The 25,688-nt window shown below is 44.7% G+C and overlaps 1 protein-coding gene and 1 non-coding gene across 2 annotated transcripts in view; one reads left to right on the top strand and one right to left on the bottom strand.

Moving 5' to 3' along the window:
* Positions 1-25,688, top strand: part of PRKAR2A (protein kinase cAMP-dependent type II regulatory subunit alpha) — a 1,557,926-nt gene that overhangs the window by 1,177,133 nt on the left and 355,105 nt on the right. The gene's annotated exons all lie outside the window — the stretch shown is intronic.
* On the bottom strand, positions 14,498-14,570 carry TRNAK-UUU. The gene has a single exon. It is a non-coding gene; the product is annotated as a tRNA-Lys (tRNA).

Below are 25,688 nucleotides of genomic sequence, written 5' to 3'. Positions count from 1 at the left end.
CAATGGGCAGAGGCACAAAAACAAATATCAGCCCTCATGGACATGAGAGCTATTCAAAAAGTACCACAACAGGAGCAAGACTCTTCATGGTCCCCAGAAAGGACAATGCCTGAAGACCCATACTAGACCTTTCAATTCCAAATACTTACCTGGATATTCCGAAATTCAAAATGTTGACATTACAGCAGCTTCTACCCATGCTGGGCAAGAAGGCTTGGCTTGTTACTCTGGACCTCAAAGAGGCATACCTGCATGTCCCTATCAGACAAAATTGCAGAAGATACCTCAGATTCAAAGCTGGTACAATGCACTACCAATTCTCTGCACTGCCCTTTGTGAAGACCCTGGGCACAGTAGATAAGCCAAAGTGCCTGGCACCAGTAATTGCATTTTGCCGACAAAAAGGAATTCAAATATATCCATACGTGGACGACTGCCTCATTCAAGCAGAGACAAAGGACATTCTTCGACAGCATCTGGCGTTTGTAAAAAGGTTAATTTCTCTAGGGTACACAGTAAACGAAAAGAAGTCAAAGCTAGTGCCCACCCAACAGATTATATTCCTGGGTGCCAGCTTAAATACAACGGCCCAGATGGCTTACCTCACGCCAGACAAACAAGTTCAACTAACTCATTATTTTCAACTACTGGCAAAAAAGTCCCAACTCCCTGCAAGAAAAATTCTGCAGGCCCTGGGATTCATGGCATCCTGCATTCTACTAATACCATGTGCCAGACTGCATATGAGGAAATTACAATGGTACCTAAAAAGTGTTTGGACTCAACATTCTCACAGTTTAGAAGCAGTAATACTAATGATTCCCTGCCTACAACAGGAGTTTCGATGGTGGGCACAGGCATGTCACCTAAATAAGGGTCAGCCTTTTACCCTACCCACAGCCAGGCAGACTCTAACAACAGATGCTTCGGATTACACCTGGGGAGCACACTTGGCAGGAAAATGCATTCAGGGCAAGTGGACCACAGACCAGATGCATCTTCACGTCAATCAAAAAGAGATGTTGGCTGTTCAAAATGCCCTAACAGCTTTCAATGACCTTCTGCATCCAGGACAATTATTATTAAAGACAGACAACACCACAGTAATGTGGTACATAAACAAGCAAGGGGGCACTCATTCTTATCCCCTATGCAGGCAAGCCATGACCTTGTGGAACACAGCTCTAACGTATCAAGTTCACCTGCAAGCACAATTCCTGCCAGGAAAGAAACATACTCTGGCAGACGGTCTAAGCAGAAATATCATGGACCCTCACGAATGGAAATTGAATCCACAAATCTTCAGCATGGTAACGCAAAAATGGGGATGCCCAGACATAGATCTTTTTGCCTCCCCACTGAATTGCCAACTACAAAAATTCTGCACAAGGACTTATCACAAGCAAGCATGGAAAGTGGATGCTCTATTGATCAGCTGGAAAAACCTAAAAGTTTATGCCTTCCCGCCACTGCCTCTCCTTTCAAAGGTACTCCTAAAAGCCAGACAAGACAAGAAAAACCACAGATGATCCTGATTGCTCCAGACTGGCCACGCCAGCACTGGTTCCCTATCTTAAGGAACTTAGCTCAAGGCCCACCATGGATTTTGCCTCAAATTCCGCACCTTCTGACTCAACAAAACAATCAGATCCTACACAGTCAGCTCAAAACCCTAAACCTGGCTGCATGGCAGATTCATTAGTCAAACAGGCAACACCTCTTTTTAAAGCTGTCATGAATGTCATTTTGGAGGCCAGGAGTCCTAGCACCAGGAAAGCATACTCAGAAAAATGGAAGAGATTCTGCGCCTGGAACCAGGCTCAAAACTGTGACCCTCTTGTTCCAAACATTCCTCAGATTTTACAATACTTAACTGAGATGCTGGACAGAGGCCTATCCTTCTCATCAATTAAGATCCACGCCTCTGCCATTTCAGCACACTACAACACGGATCCTCCTTTATTCTCTCATCCCTTGCTAAAACAGTACCTCAGAGGGGCTAAAAACATAAGACCACCCCAGAGAGCACCAACACCAACTTGGGACCTCAATTTCATTTTGGAAAAACTAACCCTGCCACCAGTTGAGCCAGCAAATGCAGCCGATCTAAACTTTTTATCATGGAAAACAGCTCTGCTCCTAGCAGTAACTTCAGCACGAAGAGTCTCAGAGCTACAGGCATTAATGGCAGTGGAACCTTTTATAATTTTTCATCAGGACAGGGTTTCTTTAAGGACAAACCCTACCTTTATGCCAAAGGTGGTATCTAGTGTGGCTCTTAACCAAACCATCCATTTGCCAACTTTTTATCCAAACCCCCAGAATAAAGGGGAGAAACTTCTACATTCTTTGGACATACACAGGCAGCTACGCTTCTACTTGGACAAAACAAAAGCTTTCAGGAAAACTGAGCAACTGTTTGTAGCATATGCTGCAGGATCACAGGGCAAGGCTATCTCAAAGCAGACTATATCCAAATGGATAGGACACTGTACACATACTGCTACACACAGCATGGAAAAATCAGTCCCAAATAACATTAGGCCACATTCCACCAGGGCAACAGTCACTTCAACAGCCTTTCTCAGAGGAGTACCTACCAAGGAAATTTTGGAGGCGGCAACTTGGGAGTTCAGTGCACACCTTTACCAAGCATTACCACCTGCCTCTTTACTCTAAATCCAGAGCAGGATTTGCCACTGCAGTTCTGCAGGGCCTCATAGCCAATCCTAACTCTTTATAGACCAGCCACCCAACCTTAGCTTTGGGATTCTACCCAAGTGTAATGACTGCAGCAGTGTAACACGATGGACATAGCAGAGATGCCCTTCAAGGATGCATCTGCAGTCCTTACAAATGCGTTGTCCTGTCGTCAGGCAGCCCTTCGGTCGGCCGGATTCCAAAGTCTGGGTCTGGCCTCGGCTGGTGTCGCACTTCACCCGACGTCATAGCTGCAGTTATTCAGGTATAAAGGCCTCAGCCGACGCCATTTTCCTCAGTTTTTCTTGCCGCGTGGCACCCAAAGCAGAAGCTGTTCGCAAGTGCCGGTCAGTCAGAACCAGAGATTACTACTACCGAATACTTCTACTACTACCGAAGACTTCTAAAAAGCTAAGTACCCAGTTGGGGACTCTTTCTTGCCTCAGCCGATGTCAGAAAAAGTGAATAACTGTTTAACTTGTGGGAAACAAATACCTCCTAAAGATTTCCACTCTTACTGCTTACCTTGTTTAGGCCCAGACCACGACGTAGCAACTTGTCTAGCCTGTGCTTCTTTTAACCGACGGACGCTTAGACGTCGGCCGGAATTTGCTGAGGAGTTTTTCGGCTCCGATTTTGCTTACATTATGCCGTCAGATCCTCCGACTACGCAAATTTCTAAAAAGCGCAAGGAAAAGGACCGACACTTGCGGTCTGCGGTTTCGGCCGAAACCGCGGTTAGGCCAACCGCGAGTGTCTCGGTTTCGGCTGAAACCGAGCAAGCGGTTCTTCCTTCAGCCGAAAACTTACCTCCTTCCGAGGCCTCTTCCAACCTGGTGGAATTGGCTTCTGAAATCCCTCCTGCTCTTGCAGTTTCACAGGAATTATCTGACACTATCCCCTTGGATATCTCTACCCCTGCACGTGGAGCTGCTAGGCCACCTGCATCCATGTCCATTAAGGCCTTTGCCAGGGCTAAAGCAGCTAAAACTACTAAATCTGTGCCTGCTAAGACCCCCACTCACAGGCCTAGCTCTAGTTCACAAATGCTTAGTCTAGCAGAGGATCTCATTTCTTTAATCCGGGGATCCCAATCTCACCCAGACAGGGCCTCTCACCCACCTCCAGAGAAGAGGCCTAGAGCAGAGCCCCCTGAGCCAGTTTCCACAGATGATTCCTCTGATGATTCAGATAATACAAACCCTCCAGAGGCTTCTTTCTCCCCTTATGAAGACTCTGATGCTGAAGAGTCCATTCCTTCTGCCTCTCCGCCTGAGGAATTTTCATTTGGGGAAACCTTGCATGCTATGAGGGAACAATTTCAGTGTCAGGGCCAGGATTTTTCAGACTCTAGAAAAAGGCTTAGAACTTTTCTGCATTTACCACAACATAGGCCTTTAGCCATACCTCCAGTTCTCTCTGTTGTAGATGATGCATTTAATGATGCTTGTACTGCTCCTGATTCACTACCTCCGGCCCCTGCTAAGCCCGATAGGTACTACAGGGTCCCGGACACGCATTACCATTTGTATAAGGCTCCTTTTGCAGATCCCGAGACTATCTCCCAGGGTCCTAAGGCTGTAGCAGCTACCTCTGCCAAAAACCCCCTCCCCTCTGAAAGGGAATCCAGATCCTTAGAGAGATGGGGTAAAAAAGTTTACACTTCTGCTACTCTTTCAGCTAGGGCATTGAATTGTCAATTCCACATGATCCAGTATCAAGAATTTATGCTAGACCAGTTAACCAAAAAACTGTCCTCGGATGAACCATTAGACAAAAAATTTGTTCAGGAAAATGGTACATAACATTCAGCAGGTCAGTAACCATTCCTTAAAATGCGGCTATGATGCACTGGAGGCTTCCTTTAGATCAGCCATGACTGGCACAGTTATCAGAAGGCATGCATGGTTAAAAGAGCAGGCCTTACCAGACCATGTTAAATCAAAACTACTAGATGCTCCCATGGACAAGCTCAATTTGTTTAGCTCTCCTGCACAACAGGTGCTGAAGAAGATGGAAGAGAAGGCAAAATCTGTCCAAACAGTGAAAGATTTCTTACAGGTCCAGCCTCCAAGGTTTAGCAGGAATTGGCCCTCCAAGAATTGGTCCTTTCCAGACTCCTCCAGAGCTCAGAGAGGCAGGAATAGGCGTTCAAGAGGCAGAAATCAATCCAGGGGTGCCTACAGAGGACGCCAGTGGCAGGGTAACAACCAGCGAGGTGCAGCCACAGACACAGCCACCACCACTACTACAGGACAATCACAGTGACTTGGCTCTAGCACCGCCTACCAGGGAACAACTAGAAGCACCCTTGGGCGGGAAGCTAGCTTTATTTTCAGTAAACTGGCATTACATCACAAGAGACAAGTGGATTTTGCAGACAATAGACCAAGGTTACAGGTTTCACTTCCATACTCTACCAGGGAAGAGAGGAATGCCAAACCTACCTCCAAATCAAAAGGCAGAAGCACTAAAACAGATAACTCAATTATTAAGGATGAGAGCTGTGGAAAAGGTACCATATATGGAGCAAGGACAGGGATTTTACTCCAGACTCTTCCTGGTACCAAGAAAAGAAAACAAATGGAGACCTATTCTCGACCTGTCCGCTTTAAACACATTCCTCATTGTTCCAAAATTCAAAATGCTGACCCTACAGCAGCTTCTTCCCATGCTGGGCAAGGAGTCTTGGCTGGTAACTCTAGATCTCAAGGAGGCATACCTGCACGTCCCCATACAACCAAATTGCAGAAGATACCTCAGATTTCTTGCAGGATCAGAGCATTATCAATTCTCAGCATTGCCCTTTGGCTTATCTACTGCACCCAGAGTGTTCAAGAAATGCCTGGCATCAGTAATTGCTCATTGCAGGCTTCAGGGAATCCAAATCTACCCTTACCTGGACGACTGCCTGATACAAGCGGACAGCAGAAACAAGTTAGCAGAAGACTTGAAAAGAGTCATTTACCTTCTACAAGCCCTGGGATACACAGTCAATATAAAAAAGTCAAGGCTGATACCATCCCAAAGGATAACCTTCTTGGGTGCAGAGCTGTCCAAACAGTGAAAGATTTCTTACATCGAAACAAATGGCATTCCTAACAGTAGAAAAACAGGAGCAACTCCCTCTCTACTTCTTGGCATTAACAAAGCAGGACCATCTAACAGCAAGAAAAGTCCTGCAAGCCTTGGGTTTCATGGCATCCTGCATAATACTGGTTCCACATGCCAGACTGCATATGAGAAAGTTACAGTGGTACCTAAGGAATTTATGGTCTCAGCACAAGCACAGCCTAGAAACCCAAATTCCAATAATTCCATGCCTGAAGCAAGAATTCCAATGGTGGGCTCAGGCCTATCAATCAAACAAAGGATTGCCCTTCCACAACACTCAACCAAGCCAAACCATCACAACGGACGCCTCAGACCTCGGTTGGGGGGCCCACATGCTGGACAAGTGCATACAAGGTTTATGGACTCAAGACCAGCTGCACCTACACATAAATCAAAAGGAAATGCTGGCAGTAAAACTGGCAATTCAGACATTCAGACCATTTCTTCGACAAGGTCAACTGTTGATAAGGACAGACAACACCACAGTTATGTGGTACATCAACAAACAGGGAGGCACACATTCGTACCCTCTATGCCGGATGGCAATGGACCTCTGGAATGTGGCCCTGAGTTACAACATTCAGTTACAAGCAATTTTTGTACCAGGAAAAGAAAACATTCTAGCAGACATACTAAGCAGGACTACCACGGATGCCCACGAATGGATGCTGCATCCAGACATCTTCAAAACCATTACAAGAAAATGGGGACTCCCACAAATAGACTTAATTGCATCCCCACGCAATCACCAACTAAAGAAATTCTGCACAAGGACGTACCACCCACTTGCTTGGAAGGTGGACTCCCTATCCTTCAGTTGGAAAAACCTGATAGCATATGCATTCCCACCACTTCCTTTGATGCACAAGGTGCTATTGAAGATCAAAGAGGACCGTCCAAGGATCATTCTGATAGCTCCAGACTGGCCAAGACAACATTGGTACCCATTACTGAGGAGCATGTCTCGGGAACAAATATGGCCCCTACCCCTGGTTCCCTTACTGCTAACACAGAACAACTACAACACCCTGCATCCAAACCTGAAAACACTGCAGCTGACTGCCTGGAACATTGCATAAGAACAAATAACCCAAATTTATCCCAAAGGGTTAAAGACATTATCTGAGTCTCGCAGACCCTCAACAAGGAAAAATTATTCAGCAAAATGGAAAAGATATTCCATTTGGAGTACTGCAAAAGGAGAAAATGTGTCATTGGTAAACATAGCCAACATCCTGGAATACTTGGCAGAGCTCTTCCACAAAGGCCTGTCCTATTCTTCCATTAAGATTCATGCATCAGCTATCTCAGCAGAATACGACTTGGATCCTCCAGTCTTCTCACATCCTCTGCTCAGGCAGTTTCTGAGAGGAATTAAAAATGTAAAACCACCTAGTAAACCACCATTGCCAGCATGGGACTTTGAACTTTGTGCTAGAAAAATTGACACTCCCTCCTTTTGAACCAGCAGCAACAGCAGAATTACAATACTTATCATGGAAAACTGCTTTCCTGCTGGCAATCACTTCAGCAAGAAGGGTATCTGAGCTACAGGCATTAATGGCAGTACAGCCCTTCCTGATCTTCCATCAAGACAGTGTGTCCATGAAAACAAATCCTACTTTTATGCCTAAGGTGGTCTCCAGAGTATCTTTGAATCAGGCTATCCACCTACCTACATTCTTCCCCAACCCACAGAACAGGGGAGAAAGACTGTTGCATACCTTGGATGTGCATAGACAATTACGCTACTACCTGGACAGGACCAAGGGCAATAGAAAAACTGACCAGCTACTGGTAGCATATGCAACAGGAATGGAAGGAAAAGCAATTTCAAAACAGACAATCTCCAAGTGGATAGGAAATTGCATTAAATTTTGTTACTCCTACCATGGGAAGAAAACTCCAGAAAACATCAGGCCTCACTCTACAAGGGCTACAGCCACTACCACAGCTTTTCTTCGAGGAGTGGCTACCAAAGACATTTTAGAGGCTGCTACTTGGAGCTCTGTGCATACATTTGCCAAGCATTATAATTTACCTTTATACTCTAGATCCCGAGCAGGTTTTGCCACTGCTGTTTTGCAAGGGATCTTAACTACACCATAATTTCATTTCTCCTCCTCCCCCAGTTTGGCTATGGTATTCAACCCATTTGTAAGGACTGCAGATGCATCCTTGAAGGACATAATACAGTTTTGTACCTACCATAAATGTAGATGTCCGATAGGAATGCATCTGCAGTCAGGATTACCCACCCTCCTTCCCCTCTGTGGTACTCCTAGGGTATTTGCCCATCTTGTAGCTAGCTGGGGGAATCTATTATGGTGTATTTGTTTGTATATATGTACATACATGCTTATTTTTGTTTGCTCTCTACTATTTGGAATCATTTGCATTTATCCAAATTTAGCCTTCCTAGAGGGCACCTGGCATCTGGGGCAAGAAACACTGAGGAAAATGGCGTCGGCTGATGCCTTTATACCCGAATAACTGCAGCTATGACGTCGGGTGAAGTGCGACACCAGCCGAGGCCAGACCCAGACTTTGGAATCCGGCCGACCGAAGGGCTGCCTGACGACAGGACAACCCATTTGTAAGGACTGCAGATGCATTCCTATCGGACATCTACATTTATGGTAGGTACAAAACTGTACTTTTTGTACCTACCATAAATGTAGATGTTTGAGTGTTCACACTGCTGCAGTCCAGGTTACCCTCCCTCCATCCCCTCTGAACTAGCTGGACTTATCTATACCCTTCTATCCTATACAACCTCTGTGGTGTATTTGCTTGTAAATGAAGGTATTGTTGTTATTTTTATATGTATATTTTTTATTAGCAATATGTATTGCCTACCTACTTGGGGGCACCTGACATCTGGGGCAAGAAAAACTGAAGAAAATGGCGTCGGATGCATCTTATATACCCCTGGCGCACTGACGTCAGGGAAGAAGCGACAGCAACCGACGCCGGGCCAAGACTTTGGAACTCTGGCCGACTGCGAGACCGCCTGACGGCAGGATAACCCAAGTGTAATGACTGCAGCAGTGTGAACACTCGAACATCTACATTTATGGTAGGTACAAAACTGTACTTTTTTGGTGCTGATCTTTGTTTAGTTGTAGATACATTGGTTGTTGATGTCCCACATCTGGCTTACCTTCCACGGGTGTTGTGCATCCAGAACTGTGTAGATATCCAATGGCTACAGACTGTCCCAAATTTTGTAATTGCAAACTAAACTTTACCACCTCTTGTGGCTTTTCATTTAGTTGATGATCTTCGTGTTTCATTGTTGCAGTCCTGATTTGTGGGATTTCTGCCATGAAAGGCCTTGGCTAGCCTGACTACCAGAGAATTCTTTCCTCCTCCTAAGGTTGGCGGACGCCCTAAACAATGTCAGTATGCTTGGGTATATAGGGAGCCAGCCTACGTAATGAATCAGTTTTTTCTTGCTGTCTGAGCCTGAAGCAGTGTTTCAGTATGTCTGTCAGTCTGCACTAGAGAGAAGTCATTGGAAAGGTAAGTACCCCATTGGGGATCTCCTTTATTTTGCTTTAAACACATGTCAGATAAAGTAAATTGTCTCTGCTGTGCTAAGTAAGTCCCATGCAGAGACTTCCACTCGTTTTGTCACCTGTTTAGGCCCGGATCTCAATGTCCCTCGTTGTTGCTTTTGTGCCTGCTTTAACTCTAGGATGCTTAGATGTAGGGCCAAGATTTTAGCTAGATTCCTTAGTCTTGAATCTTCTCATCAGTGTCCGATGGTGTCTGCTGGTCATTTGGAGGTTGAGCAGCCTAAGCATAAGAGGGAAAAAGATAAGAGACCCAAGTTTAGGCCGTCTGATGGCAACCATTCTCCATCTGTTTCTCCTTCTAGGTTTCTGATTGTTGAAGAAGGTGAGGCATTTTTACGGCCCCCTTCTTTGCATGAGGTGGTGGCGCAGGCCTCTTTCGAGACCCATTTCGAGTCCAACATGCTGTCCAGTCCCTCTACTTCTGCACAGACCCTTGCTTTCAGCTCATCACTTGGGTCCGGGCCTGCTCTGCAGGGCTCGGATTCCGAAGAGCACTCTCTTCTTGGTGACGTTCCTTTGTGGCTACGGCCTATACAGGTTTCTACTCCTTCCAGCGACTGGCGTCAGGATGTCGGACATCCCTAGGTCAAAGGCAAAAGTAACATCTAAGAAAAGTACTGCTGCAGGGCCTTCACCTAGGCCTATCAGCTTCTTTTCTCAGGGATGCTAACAGGACTTAGTTGGACTAGCTGAAGACCTGCCCTCCATAGTTAGGTCTAGACAAGCACCCGGGGATGCCTACCCAGGTAAAAGGTGAAGAGATCCTACTTCTGAAGCTTTCCCAGATCCTTTTAAATCTGAGGAGGATTTTGAGATAGAGGGGTTTGGGTTTGAAGAAGTACCTTCTCTCACTTCATTGAGGATTCAGAGGAGAACCTGACCCCTGTCTCTCCCCCAGAGGATATCACATGTGGAGAGACTCTCCATGTTATGAAGGAACATTTCCAGTGGGAAGCACAGGAATACCCTCAGTCAAAAAAAAGAGAACTGGGGAGTTCCTGGAAATGCCAGAACACAAACCTCTTGCTAATCCACCCATTTTAGAGGTGGTTAAGGATGTCTTCCAGGATTTCTCTGTGAATCCTGACTCTCTTCCCCCAGCCCCTAGTAAGCCAGACAGGTTTTGTATGGTACAGGACTTTCATAAATACCTTTTCAAAAATCCATCTGCTGATCCGGAGGTGGTCACCCCAGGTCCCAGAGGGGCTAGAGCCAGTTTCTCTAGAAACCCTTTACCTCAGATGAAGAGAGAAGGGCCCTTGATAAATTTGGGAAAATGGTATATACATCAGCCACCCATACTATGAGGGCTCTCAGCTGTCATACAGCCACCATGGCAAAAACTCCTGAGGCTGTCAGGTCACACTCCAGTAGGGCTACTGCATCCTCTGCTGCCTTTTTGAAAGGGGTCCCTATTAAGGACATCCTGGAAGCTGCCATCTGGTCATCTGTGCATACCTTCTCCAAACACTACCACTTGGCAGCCATTTGGGCATCCTGTCCTCTTCCTAATCTCTTTCCTCTCTCATTTCAGCTTGGGAATCTTCCTACAAGTTAGGACTGCAACAGTGAGAAACGAAGAACGTAGTACAGTTCTGTACACTTACCATAAATATAGATGTTTGAGTATTTTCACTGTTACAGATGGTTCATCGTGTTTCACTGTTGCAATCCTTACAAAATGGGTTATCCGGCTCCCGGTAGCCCATAGTCGGCCAGAATACCAAAGTCCTTGGTATGTGAAGTCGGCTGCCCTCGGTTTAGACCTGACATCAGGTACAAAGGAAGGCATCCAATGCCATTTCCTCAGCGTTTCTTGCCGCGGAGCCCAAAGCAGAAGCATTTTGCACGAGTGCCGGTCGGCCGAGTACTTTCTTTTTGTATTCCAACTGCTTAGTTGAAGACATCCTCAGGTAAGTAACCCACTGGGGACCCTCTTTTCTTGCTTTAACGAATGTCAGAGAAAGTTGATAACTGTCTTGCCTGTGGAAAACAGATTTTGCACTGTGATTTTTCACTCCTGTTGTATTGCTTGTTTGGGCCTTGAGCACGACATCCCTAATTGTGTTCTCTGTGCTTCTTTCAAACCGCGTACCATACGCCGTAGAGCTAGGATCTTGTTCAAGCATTTCGGAGTTTGGCCTAAGTTCGTCGGTATGGCGTCTTCTGGTCTCCCGACTTCATATGTTCCTAAGAAGCGCAAGGATAAGGACCGCAACAGGCTTAGGTTCAAATTAGCCGACGACGTCCCTGTTAAGTTGGTTGTCAGCCCAGTGGAAGTCAGTGAGGCACTTTCCTTGCCCCTGCAGTCCGCGGATGTTCAGCAGCAGGTGTCTGCTGTGGCCTTTTCTGAGTCCTCCATACCGCAGGCTGCCACTTAGTCTTCTGACCCTCTGCCAGTCGCCGCCTCTGATGGATCCATAGCCGCTAAGCAGGTGCCAGCTTCTGAGGCCTCTTTTCTCCGCCTGGAGACCAGATCCAGACCGACGACCTTGATTCAGACTTCTGCGGTGGCTAGGCCTCCTGAGTCTCTCCATCTTTCTAGCCAGCTGTCCAACCGAATATCTACTCCAAAGCAGGCGCTGGCCTCCCTTCAGATGCCTCAGGCTCAGATGGTTAAAATGGCTAGTGATCCCTTGACCCTTATCAAGGGCTCTCAGCCACCTCCTTCTAAGAGGATTAGGGAATTGTCCCCAGAAGATTGGTCTGCCTCAGTCTCTGAGGTTTTCAGCAACTCTGCTGATGAAGAGGGAAACTCAACTTTTTTCTGGTTTTGAGGATTCTGATGCTGAAGACTCCATCCCTTCTGCCTCCTCTCCAGAAGATTTTTCTTTTGGGGATACTCTGAATACTCTTAGGGAGCATTTCAAATGGGATACTCTTAGGGAGCATTTCAAATGGGATACTCTTAGGGACCATTCCAAATGGGAAAGTCAGGACTACTCTCAGTCTAAGAAACGGATTAGGGAATTCTTGGATTTGCCACAGCATAAGCCTTTGGCTATCCCTCCGGTTTTGGAAGTTGTTGTTGATGTTTTCATGGAGAATTATTTGACTCCTAATTCTGTTCCTCTTGCTCCCAGAAAGCCTGACAGGTATTATAGAGTTCTGATTCTCATCAGTTCCTTTTCAAGAATCCTACTGTGATCCAGAGATTATTTCTCAGGGCCCTAAGAGTGTTAAAGCCATGGTTGCTAAAAATCCTGTTCCTTCTGACAGGGAATCTAGGGCCTTGGATAGATGGGGTAAAAAGGTTTATACTTCTTCCACCCTGGTTATTAGGTCTGTTAATTATCTTTTTCATATCCTTAAGTATCAGCAGCATACTTTTGAGGCTGTTAAGGCTAACATTGCTGGTGTTCCTTCCCTGATGGAGAGTAAGGACATGCAAGATTTATTAACTTCTGCCACTCTTGTCACTAAACATTCTCTACATTGTAGTTTCAACACTTTGGAGGCTTCTTGCAGGGCAGCAGCCACTGGTTCTGTCATTAGAAGACATGCTTGGCTCAGGGAACAGTCCCTTTTTGAACCTGTCAAATCTAAATTACTGGATGTGCCTTTGCACAAGGACAATCTTTTTGGTAGCAAAGCAGAAGAGGTGTTGAAAAAGTTGGAGGATAAGGCCAAATCTATGCAAACTGTTAAGGACTTTCTGCAAGTTCAGCCTCCTTGTTTTAGTAGACATTACCCTTCTAAGAATTGGACTTTTCCTGACCCTAGTAAACAGAGTCGCACTAGGCCTAGGGGTTACAGGTCTTCTAGGGGACCGACTTCCACCCCTCAAAAGGCTAAGCACTGGCAGGCTTCCTCTTAAAAATTGGGGAGTTCTAAGCAAACTTCCCAAAGCAAGCATTTCCAGTGACTCTGGCCTTCCCCTGCCTGACTCTGCGGACCTAGAGTTTTCTTTGGAGGGAAGGTTAGCCATTTTTGCAGATGTCTGGTTCATCATCACAGACAACAAATGGCTGCTCAAAGTAGTATCCCAAGGCTACAAGTTATCCTTTCACACCTTCCCTGTCCACCAAGCATACCCAGATATCCCTCCAAATCAAAGGGCAGAAACAGAAAAACAAGTTTCTTCTTTGCTAAACCTGGGAGCAGTAGAGCCAGTTCCTGCACTACAGATAGGCCAGGGTTTCTACTCAAGGCGTTTCCTGGTTCCCAAAAAGGGGGCACTTGGCACCCTTTTCTGGATTTGTCCATTCTAAACACTTTTCTGGTGATTCCCAAATTCAAAATGCTCACTCTTCAGCAGTTGCTGCCAATGCTGGCCAAGGATTCTTGGCTGGTGACTTTGGATTTCAAAGAAGCTTATCTGCACATCCCAATAAGGGAAAGCTACAGGCAGTTCCTTCACTTCAGAGCGGAGAACAGGTACTTCCAATTCTCCGCACTTCCCTTTGGTTTATCTACTGCTCCCAGAGTTTTTACCAAATGCCTGGCTCCAGTCATTGCTTTTTGCAGGCAAAGAAACATTCAAATTTACTCTTACTTGGATGTCATATTCAGGCAAACTCTCCAGAACAACTTCTAAAGGATTTGGACTTTGTAAAGAACCTTCTCACCTCTTTGGGCTTACACCATCAATGAAAAAACGTCAAAATTGGTACCCACCAGGGAGATTGTATTCCTGGGAGCGAGCTGAACACAGCCACCCAGATGGTATTCCTCCCTCAAGAGAAACAAATGCATCTTTCAAATTACTTCAGAAATTTGGCAAGCATGGCCCAGCTCTCTGCAAGGCAATTCCTGCAAGCCCTGGGATTCAAGGCTTCATGTATTCTGATGATTCCATATGCATGTATACAATGGTACCTCAAAAACCTTTGGTGTCCACACACTCAGGATTTAGACTTGATACTTCCTCTGATTCCCGGCCTGCAGACAGAGTTCCTCTGGTGGGTGACAGCCTGTGCACAGAACAAAGGCCTGCCTTTCTGTCCACCTCCTGCCAGCCAGACTGTCACCACAGATGCCTATGACTACGCTTGGGGAGCATATCTAGAGGGCAGATGTATTCAGGGGACTTGGAACTCTCAACGGGTTCATTTGCACATAAATCTGAAGGAATTGATGGCAGTCCAGCAGGCCTTGCATTGCACCTGAACAGGGACTTGAACCCTGGGCCCTCAGATTAAAAGTCTGATGCTCTACCGACTGAACTATCCAGGCATCAGCTTTGATGGCTTTCAAACATCTTCTCTCTCCTGGTACTCTTCTGGTCAGGACAGACAACACCAGAATCATGTGGTACATCAACAAGAAGGGATGCACTCTTACCCCCTTTGCAGACAAAGCATGATACTATGGTCCGTAGCAGCTTCCATGGGCATTCATCTGATAGCTCAGTTTCTTCCAGGAAGGCTCAGCACCTTGGCAGACCAGTTGAGCAGGCAGGTTCTGGATCCTCACGAGTGGCAACTAAACAAAACCATCTTCTATCGCATCATTCAGCGTTGGGCACTCCCCCAGTTGGCTCTCTTCTCATCTCCAACCAACCACCTTCTTCCAACCTTTTGCACCAGGGATCATCACAACAAAGCTTGGAAAGTGGATGCTCTGTCCTTCTCCTGGACACAGCTCTCGATCTATGCATTCGCTCCTCTGTCTCTTCTTCCCAAAGTACTGTTAAAGATAAGGGACGAAAAACCAAGGGCCATCATCATAGCTCCAGCCTGGCCCAGGCAACACTGGTGTCCACTACTTCGCAGTCTCTCCCAGTCTCAGCCTTGGCATCTTCCCCTGATGCCAAGTCTCTTGGTTCGGGGTGGGGGGGGAGGGGGGTTCTGCATCCTCATCTTCAGACTTTGCATTTGGCAGCTTGGCTCGTAATTTAAACCTTTCCCAACAGGTGGTTGAGGTCCTTCGTGAGGCCAGGAGGCCTAGCACTAGGAAATCTTACACAGATAAGTGGAAAGGATTCTCCATTTGGATGCAGACTAGAAGGGAAGACCCTTCTCAACCTACTCTTCCTCTTATTCTTGACCATCTGGCAGGCTTGCTTAATGGTGGACTTTCCTTTTCTTCTGTCAAAATCCATGCTTCAGCTATTTCTGCTCACTGTTCCTTTGAGCATCCCATTTTCTCTCATCCCCTGATGAAACATTTCCTCAGGGGAGCTAGCAATTTAAAGCCTCCCAGAAGGGCACCTACTCCTACTTGGGATCTCAATTTTGTACTTTAGAAACTTACTCTGCCTCCTTTTGAACCAGCTGCCTCAGCAGACCTGAAGTTTCTCTCCTGGAAAACTGCCTTTTTCTTGGCTATTACTTCAGCTGGAAGAGTTTCTGAGCTGCAGGCCCTAATGGCAGTAGAGCCTTTTATCATCTTCCATGTGGATCGGGTTTCTCTTCAAACTAATCCCTCCTTTATGCCTAAGGTGGTTTCTAGCCTGACTCTTAACCAGTCTGTCCACCTGCCTACCTTCTTTCCTAATCCTCAGAATAAAGGGGAAAGGTTACTGCATTCCTTGGATATGCATAGACAGGACTAAATCTTTTCGAAAGTCAGATTAGTTGTTGGTCAGTTTTGCTCCTGGAGCTCAGGGCAAAGCTTTTTCTAAATGGACCATTTCTAAGTGGATTGCTCATTGTGTTCACTTTTGTTACTTACAGCATGGCAAGGTTCCGCCTCAGAGTATTAGGACCCATTCTACTAGGGCAGCCACTACCTCAGCAGCTTTTTTAAGAGTTGTACCTACTAGGGACATACTGGAAGCAGCTACATGGACATCTGTCCACAATTTCACTAAACATTACAATTTACCCTTGTTTTCTAAGTCCAGGGCTGGTTTTGCCACTGCAGTGTTGCAGGGTATCCTTACCAACCCTTAAACAGTGGGTGTTCCTCCTCCCTTTTGTTTTTTTTTTCCTGGGCTTTGGGAATCAACCCATTTTGTAAGGACTGCAACAGTGAAACACGATGAACATGGTATAGTTGTGTACACTTACCATAAATGTAGATGTTCGAGTGTATTCACTGTTGCAGTCCTGGTCCCCCCCCCCCTTCCATCCCCCTTTTTTCCTAGAGCACAGACTGGATTTTTCTTTCCCTGGTCTAACCTTTTTTTTGGGGGGCTTCTGACAGTTAAGGCAAGAAAAACTGAAGAAATGGCGTTGGCTGCCTTCCTTTGTACCTGATGTCAGGCCTAAACCAAGGGCAGCTGACGTCATGTACCAAGGACTTTGGTATTCTGGCCGACTGTGGGCTACTGGGAGCTGGATAACCCATTTTGTAAAGACTGCAACAGTGAATACACTCGAACATCTACATTTATGGTAAGTGTGCACAACTGTAATTTTTCTTTCCCTTCCTCCCTTAGCATATTATGTAGTAATTTATAACCTGTTTTCTAGCCAAGGGAAACCACCTTGGCCTCTCTTCCTGTAGGGGTCCCCTTCCTCAGTTTTGTACTGCTCATTTGAGGCTCCTGCCTGTTAGAGGACAAGAAAAAAAATTATTTCATGATGTAGGCTGACTCCTTATATACCCACGCATACTGATGTCGTTACTGTGCCTGCCAGCCTTAGAAGGAGGAAAGAATTACCTCTGGTAGTTGGGACAGCCAAGGGCTTTCACAGCAGAAACTCCCACAAGTCAGGACTGCAACAGTGAATACAATCAAGCATCTACACTTATGGTAAGTGTACACAACTTTATCATCGGAAATGTTTATCCTAGAAGACTTTGCGTCTAGTAGCATTTACCTTAGCTGAAGTAATTCCTGAAGTATATACTTGATGTTTAAGGTATCATGCACAGTGTTCCACAAAATTAGCATGTCATCAAAAATAAAGCTCTCTTTTATTCCTAACTAGTATACCCAACTTGTCATATATATTTTTTTCTAAATGACAAAATAAAGGGTAGCAAATGTTGCACTGTTTATACGTCTATAATGCTGTAAGGTATTATGTAGAAAAAAAAGCACAGAACCAGATCAAAAGGCTTTACAGTTCAAGCATGGCTCAGTGGGATAACTAGCAGCCCTGGCACTAGAGGAGGTGGGCAGAGAGAGAAAGAAGTGAAGGGCATTGCTGCTCTTCTCTCCTCTCCTGAGGGGTGGGGGGGGGGGGGGTAAGAAAACAATTGAGCAAAAAAATCCAAAAAGAATCCAACAAGAAGAGTGGAGAACGGAAAAATGTTGCCTCAAGACACTATTTTATTCGAACCACTTAAACTCCAGCCATAAAACGTAAAACACACTACACTGGAACATTAACGCTCTTATCACACGCGTTTTCGTCTGCAGAATCAGACTTCATCAACAATTGAGCACTCACAGAGAAGTGCGATTTTTCTGATCTAGATGGGAAAAAACACTTCCCATGCTTGGGAGGGGGAAGGGCTACTTGTTCACATCATCTCTTGCAAAAGGAAGAGGCAAACCAGTGCAAACAGTCGATTGTACGTTCCCCTTAAGCTCTTCAGTTCGATCAGCCACTGGTAAATAATAGGCCCAAAAGGAAAAACTCTCAAACTACCCCTAATGTTTGTCTGAATAATGTTCCTTCCAGATGACATCAAACAAATGGGGCAGTTGGCCAGAAGGGGACAGATGTTCGACAGACAGGCAGGACAAAAGGTGATAAATAAAACTGAGAGATTTACTGACAGAATAAACCCTGCCTTGGTCTTGCAACCTTCTAGTTTTAGGATAAGGAGTATATATCTTTAAGAGTAAGTGGTAATGGGTTAGCTATGTAAAGTTTCATGTTCTATGCTATGTTTGCTTTCTAGAGAATGACCTTCTGGAAGTTGGTCAGAACTACAGTGTTTGCTGCTTAAGAAAAGATAAAACAGTGGGCAAGCTATTAACAAAAACAGACTTGAGCATATCAAAAGCTGTGAATGTACTGAGAGCAAATAAATTATAATTATACAGTTAAAAAAATTGATGAAATGGGTGTGTAAAGTAAAATGGAGTCAAACAAAATGCTGAAAATCAAAAATTAAGTGAATATACACTGCCAGAGCAATTGATAGAAAAAAGAGAAGCAATGTGGCAATGCAGTGTAACAAAAATATAAGACACTGTAAATGCTTGTGCACTTGAAATGTTCATGATAGGTGTCCTGCTTTTTAATAAATGTTTTAAGAACTGTACTGGAAAAAAGTATACGTTTCTAAGGTTGTTGAAAACCAAAGTGTGGTCAAAGCAGTTTATATAGTGTTAATCTGAAGCATGAAAATGAGTTGCACCTGCAGTTAGCTGTAGTGAGTGCTGTTCAAATTAAAATATTTGATAAGTGATAACTGCAGAGGTCTACATAGTATTAGGAAAAGAGTGCAGTTCAGATTGCTGGAAAGAAATAAGTTCAGTGCTCTTATTAGTAACTTTTGACTAGACATGGGTGTAGAGTGCGGTATGTTTCTGAAATATTGTGCAACAAAGATACTGTGTAGAGAACAGCATGCTCGCTGTTAACTGTCAACAAGATAGAGCCATTAGGTCAAACACTACTGAGGTGAGTAAAAAAAAAAAAAAAAAAAACTAAACACTTTTTTTTTCATTTTATAGCATTGTAGTTAAGGTCTTCTATTAGTTAGTAACTAGACATGATAAAACAAATTCATAGTGTGAAATGAAGAATGTGTTCAGAATCAGTAGGTTCATAGGTTGGTACTAGGCTATTGGCCCTAGGGGCCTATACAAGCCTAGCCATAACAATTCCTGGGATATTTCTTCCCACAATATTTACTTCCCTGGACCCCTGTCTAGCAGAGCGACTGACGTGATCCCCAGGGTGAATTTCCGATCTCCTATCCAATCGTCAAGGTTCCTTTTGAAGAGGGCCAAGGAGACACTCTGCTTGACATGTATGGGCAGTCTATTCCAGAGTATGGGGAGTCTGGGTCGTGAGAAGCACCCAAACAGAAGGGACACTGCTTGTGATGATCCTTATGGGGAATCTGCCTCCCACACTGACATTCTCCCTTTCTGGATGACCTGTAAATACCCAAAACTTAAAAAGAAAGAAAAGATAAGAAGAGACCCAATGGGGCACTTATCTGAAACACAGCTCGGTAATCAGCAAAGAAGAAACAGCATTCAGACTGATGATCAATGACGACATTTGGACTAGCAACAAAGAAGTTCTGAGGTATGTACATCACCTTTATGCCCTGCCCTACACCTTGACTGGGGAGCATGTGTGTGACATATAACGTCTATAAAATTCTAAGGTTTTGGCATACTGGCCAGACATTGGGCTACGCTTGACAAGGAATCCCTATAGTAAAGAATACTGCAACAGTGATATGGAAGGGCATCCCATGATTCTCTCACCTCTGTGTTTAGGTTTAGGAAAGAACACAGGGATATGAATACACTGATTTAAGGTAAATTTAGAAAACACTTTTTCGGTAACAGAAGGATTACTCCATCCCTATGAAAAATGAGAAAAAGAATGGTTCACCATCAAAGCCTACAAGATCAGATACCCAGCTAGCCAAAGTCAGATCAGCAAGTAAAACATTCTTCCAAGTCAAGAGTTTTCAAATCAGTTTGAAGGGCTGGCTATAAAGGGTAGTAAAATGAGTTTTTCTAAAAGTAAGATCCTAGGGAGGAGCTACCTGTTAGTTTGGTGGTCAGATATGCAACACCACTTTCACAAATTGTTTTAACTTGAAACAAAGAAGAAAGAAGGATGTAAAGACAGACGTGCAGAAATGATCAAAAGGTGAATTTTATAGAATAGTAAGAAAGTTCTGAATTGAGGAATTCATACAGATGATGTCGAAAGTACAGTTGTGTACACTTACCATAAATGTAGATGTTCGAGTGTATTCACTGTTGCAGTCATCACACCCGGGTCATCCCTGCCAGGGCAACCCTCGGCCGGGCCAAACACCAGAGGCCTAGCAGTAGCACTCAGTCACAGTCCTCCAGGATACCTTGGAGCTTTTATTGCAAGAGTTGCTTATTATAGCACTTAATTTGCCACACATTACAGCTGTGCTGCTGACCATAAAGTGTAGGGTACTAAGATTTGTATAGATCTGCATCATAATCATTATCATCACTATACCTTGGAGAAAACTATGTGGATACCAGTGAAGGTTAGGACTAAATTCTTATTTAATAACCTAATTTTCTAACCAATGAATGACAGGTACTGCCATCCATTTAGAAAGAAGTTATTTGTTAGAAATTCCACTTAAAATTTGAGAATCCGGGAGAACATCTAGATTCAGAGAGCTCCATTTACCGTAGGTGCCACAGAGAAAGCGTTTAACAAACTTGCCTCTAGTATTGAGAATGCTTTGCCACAAAATGTGCAAAATAGTGATAAGTCTTCTAGTGTTTTGCAAACTGCTCAAATCTCTGTTTTTTTTGTGTGTGTGTGTGTGTATATATATATATATATATATATATATATATATATATATAAAATGTATGTATATACATACATATATACACACACACATAGATACAAGTGCAGGTGTCCTACAGATCCTCGTTAATCCAGATTTGTAAGTACTCCACTCTGTATTTACAGTGGACATAAAAAGTTTACACACCACTGTTAAAATCACAGTTTTTTTGTGATATAAAAAAAATGAGACCACAGATCATTTCAAAACTTTTCCCACCGTTTATATGACCTATAACTTGTGCAATTCAACTGAAAAACAAATCTGTTTGGGGAAAAAATATAAAAAATCAAAAACTACAATATGCTGGTTGTATAAGTGTGCACACCCTTAAACTAATGCTTTGTGTGTGCACACCCTTAAACTAATACCTTGTTGAAGTACCTTTTGATTTAATTACAACATTCAGTCTTCTTGGGTAGGAGTCTATCAGCATGGCACATCTTGACTTGGCAATATTTGCCTGCTCTTCCTCGCAAAAATGCTCCAAATCTGTCAGATTGCGAGGGCATCTCTTGTGCACAGCCCTCTTCAGGTCACCCCACAGATTTTCTATTGGATTTAGGTCTGGGCCATTCCAAAATTTTAATTTTCTTCTGGTGAAGCCATTCTTTTGTTGACTTGAATGTATGCTTAGGGTCATTGTCGTGTTGAAAGGTGAAATTCCTCTTCATCTTCAGCTTTCTAGCAGACGCCTGAAGGTTTTGGACTAAAAGTGACTGGTATTTGGAACTGTGGATAATTCCGTCCACCTTGACTAAAGCCCCAGTTCAAGCTAAAGAAAAGCAAACGCAAAGCATGATACTGCCACCATTCACCATGGGGATGGTGTTCGTTTGGTGATGTGAAGTGTTGTTTTTTGCGCCAAATGTACCTTTTGAAAATTGTGTCCAAAAAGTTCAGCCTTGGTCTCATTAGACCAGAACACATTTTCCTACATGTTTTTGAGAGACTTCTATTGTTTTGCAAATTTTAGCCGGGCCTGGATGTTTTTCTGTGTAAGAAAAGGCTTCCGTCTTGCATCCCTACCCCATACTAATAAGTAATATAATATAATATAATAATACATTATATGATGATATAATAGTAATATATCTTTCTATTCACATGTTGCAGTATTCATAACAGTAGGGAGTTGCTGTCTGCAGCACCACCTTCCGGCCAGTATACCAAAGTGTTTGCTTCAGGAGGGTACGTGCGACATCCTGTGTCAGGGCCATAAACCGACATAGGGTATAAAGGTGACGTCTGCACACACCCTCAGAATTTTCTTGCCACAGTGACTCCTGTTCGCCAGAAAGCAGACGTTTTCAAATGACCGTTAAAAGTCTCTAGACCAGGCGACCATTCTTCTGCCGATACAGATAAGTGCCCTGTTGGGTTTTTTCCTTACCTTTGATTATTAAGTCTTGCATGTCAGCTAGAAAAGGGAAATGCACTTGTGGGAGACAAATTCCTCACAAGGACGCTCACAAGAAGTGTGTTTTTTGCTTAGGCGAAGCCCACAACCATACATTCTGCCCTATTTGCAAATCCTTCGTCCCAAAAACCCTTCTTAGCCGTCTTGCACAAAAATTGTATTTAGAAAATCAGAAACTCAGACGTCTTGCACTCTGTATGGAAGGGGGGGGGTAAGCCCGTCCGAAGAGCCACCAAGGAAGAAGGCCAAGAAAGTTAGGCCAGAATCCCACACTGCACCTCAGACATCCGAGAAGGATCTTGAGGCTGATGAAAGCCCAGCATCTTCTCAGACATCTATTTCCAAGCCAGGCCTGGGAACCTCAGTGGAAGCTGGGGTAGCGGAAACTTTTAGTACGTCCGCTGAGGCTATTCAGCCATCAAGTCCTAATGGCAGAGGGGAACCACGTCTCAGTCAGTTGGCGGGCCTTGCTGCTTCACTTCCACCCAGGCAGACGTCTGCTCCAATTCTGTCCCCACCAGTTACTCCCTTAAAGAAAAAGCAAAAAAGTTAAACACACTGAAACCCAACCAGTTCCTGGATGAGAAGTTTTTCCTCAATGTCTTTTTAAGGCTTTTCAGGCCTTACAGACACAACAGGCCCCACCAGCCCCCTCACCTCTACCTACTTTACAGGTATCAGAGGAAGAGTACTCTTCTTCAGATGAATCTGTTTCATATGAGTCCCAAATAGAGTCCCCAAAGGATTTCATCACCCCAGAGGAGGAAGACTCCATTACTCCTGAGTCTCCAGGGGAAGACATCCCCTTTGGAGACACAATCTCCTTTTTGAGGGAAATGGCAGGCATCTGAAGTATCTGACACCAAGAAAAGGTACTTTGACCTTTTACAAATGGAGCAACCTTCTCCTTCAGCAGTGGCCCCCTTGCTACCTACCTTTCAGGATTCCTTCTTGGCTGCTTCTCTATCCCCTGACTCTCAACCACCACCTTCCAAATGACCGGAGGGATTCTACAAGGTCCCTCAGGATACCCAATACTTCTGTAAGAACCCACCAGCAGAGCCAGCGGTTATTGTCTCTGCTGACAAATCATTTAGGCAACTACCTTTGACTGCGCTTTATCCAACAGGCAAGGACAGTAAATTCATGGACAGACTAGGGAACAATGTTTATACCTCCTCTACTCTGGCTATTAGAGCTCTCATCTGCCAAACACATATGGCTAGATATGTCCTGGATACCATTACCAAGGCCTCCACATTACTGTCTGAGGCTCCAGATTCTCCCATAAAAGCACAAATAAATACCCTCCTCTTCACTGCATCCCAAGTAACTAGGCACTCAAAGTGCAGTTATGATGCGGTGGAAGCCTCATCTAAGTCTGCTGCATCTGGATCAGTCTTGAGGCGATATACTTGGGTGAGACTACAACCCCTGCCCATGGATGTGCAAACAAAATTGTTGGATGCACCCATGGATAATATGGCTCTGTTTGGACAAGCCTCAGCAGAACTCTTCTAAAATCCATTCAAGAAAAGGGTAAGGAACTGCAAAACCTTAAACACCTGCTGGTGTCTCCTATACTAAGATACAACAGGAGTTATCCATAAATACCTTCCTTTGTCAGAAGGCAGTCATTTCACTCTGCTCCACAGTCAAAAGGATGCAGACAAACCAGCAAAAACTCTACTCCAAGATTTCCAACCAGTTCATCCCCTACGCCCTTTCGAGGCCAGTCTGACCACTCCAGACCACCTCCTCTGTGACTACCCACCCTTGCACCAAAACACCCCACTTTCCCTCCGTCTCACCCTCTCCCTTCCCTCCTGACGGATACATCATTCAGTCAGGCTGTTTCATGACTTGGTGGATGCTACCCACCTTTTGTGGTATCCCTCAACCACCTGCAAACCAACCCCACCTCCCCCCTATCATTTAACAACTTCTAGATCAAGGTACCATACCATCAAAGAAACATAGGCTTTTACTCCAGAATGTTTCTGCTACCAAGGAAGGATGGCCCATGGGGGCCAATCCTAGATTTATCCTTTCTAAACAAACCTCTTTCTCAAAGTTCCCAGTTTCAAAATGTTTACCTTACCAATGCTGTTACCACTCATTCTAACTCGGGCTTTCATGGTAGCCCTGGATTTGAAGGATGCCTACCTATACATCCTTATTCACCCAGATTACAGGAAATACCTCCAATTTGCAATAGGCTGTTGCCATTTGCAATTCTCTGTCTTGCTCTTTGGAGACTCTACTGCTCCCCGAGTCTTCACAAAGTGCCTGACCCCCGTCATCGGTCACTGCAGGTCTCAGGGTATTCAGATATATCCATACTTGGACGACCTGCTCATTCTTCACCAAGACCGCCCAGTCCTCCTACATCATCTACAACAGGTAATCTCCACCTTATGTCAGTTAGGTTTCACCATAAACCATGAAAAGTCTCACCTGATCCCCTCCCAAGACCTGGTTTTCCTGGAGTGCAGGATCAGAACAGACAAAATGAAAGCCTTCATTCCAGAACAAAGAATCCTAGAACTTTGTCTATACTTCCAAAACCTTCTTTCCCACACTTCCTTGCTAGCTCGAGAAATTTTAAGAGTTCTAGGCCACATGGCCTCACTCATACCTGTGTTGCCTCTGGCAAAACTACACATGCGAAAAATCCAGTGGGTCCTGAAAAACTTATGTAGCCAACACTCCCAGCTCCTGGACATCCCCCTCCCCTTACTTCAGTGTTTGAAGAAGGAACTCCAGTGGTCGATATCAGCTCTCCACCTCAACCAAGGGACCCACCTTCAGGTCCCTGCGCCCCTCTAACAGGTCTCCACAGATGCTTCTGACCTGGTGTGGGGGGCAGTGCTACGTATAAACCAAAAACAACTCTCGGTGCAAGGGACTTGGCCCAACCCAAGACAAAAGGGCCGTATCAACATCAAAGAAATGAGGGCTTTACACTTGGCCCTACTAACCTTCCAATCAGCCCTTTAGCCAGGAGCCCTGAAAGTAATCACAAACAATATGACAGTTCTGAGGTACATAAACAAGAAGGGGGGAACAAAATCCTACCCTCTGTGCAGCCTAGCAATCCAGATCTGGAACCTAGCAGTATCTGTCCACATTCATCTGGTAGCTGTTTATATCCCTTCAGCAGAGAATGTCATGGCAGACTTCCTGACCAGAACTTCAGCTCCAAGTCACGAATGGATGCTTCACAGGGAAGTATTTCTGGACATAATCCACAGGTGGGCTATTCTACAAGCAGATCTGTTTGCCTTCGCCCAGAACAAACAAATGCCCAAATTCTGCACAAGGAATCCGCATCCACAAGCGTGGAAAGTGGATGCCTTCTCCTTCTCTTGGGAGGGAATGTACCTTCACCTTAATTCAGAACGTCCATCTGAAAATACAGAGGGACAACCCAAAAATCCTACTGGTGACCCCCTTTTGGCCAAGACAGCATTGATTTCTCCTCCTACACCTAT

This window comes from Protopterus annectens, chromosome 7.part1 (genome assembly GCF_019279795.1).
Source record: "Protopterus annectens isolate FY-2018-M chromosome 7.part1, PAN1.0, whole genome shotgun sequence".
Lineage (NCBI taxonomy): Eukaryota > Metazoa > Chordata > Ceratodontiformes > Protopteridae > Protopterus > Protopterus annectens.
Note: the sequence above shows the minus strand (reverse complement) of the source record. Positions and strands in the feature narration are given on the sequence as shown.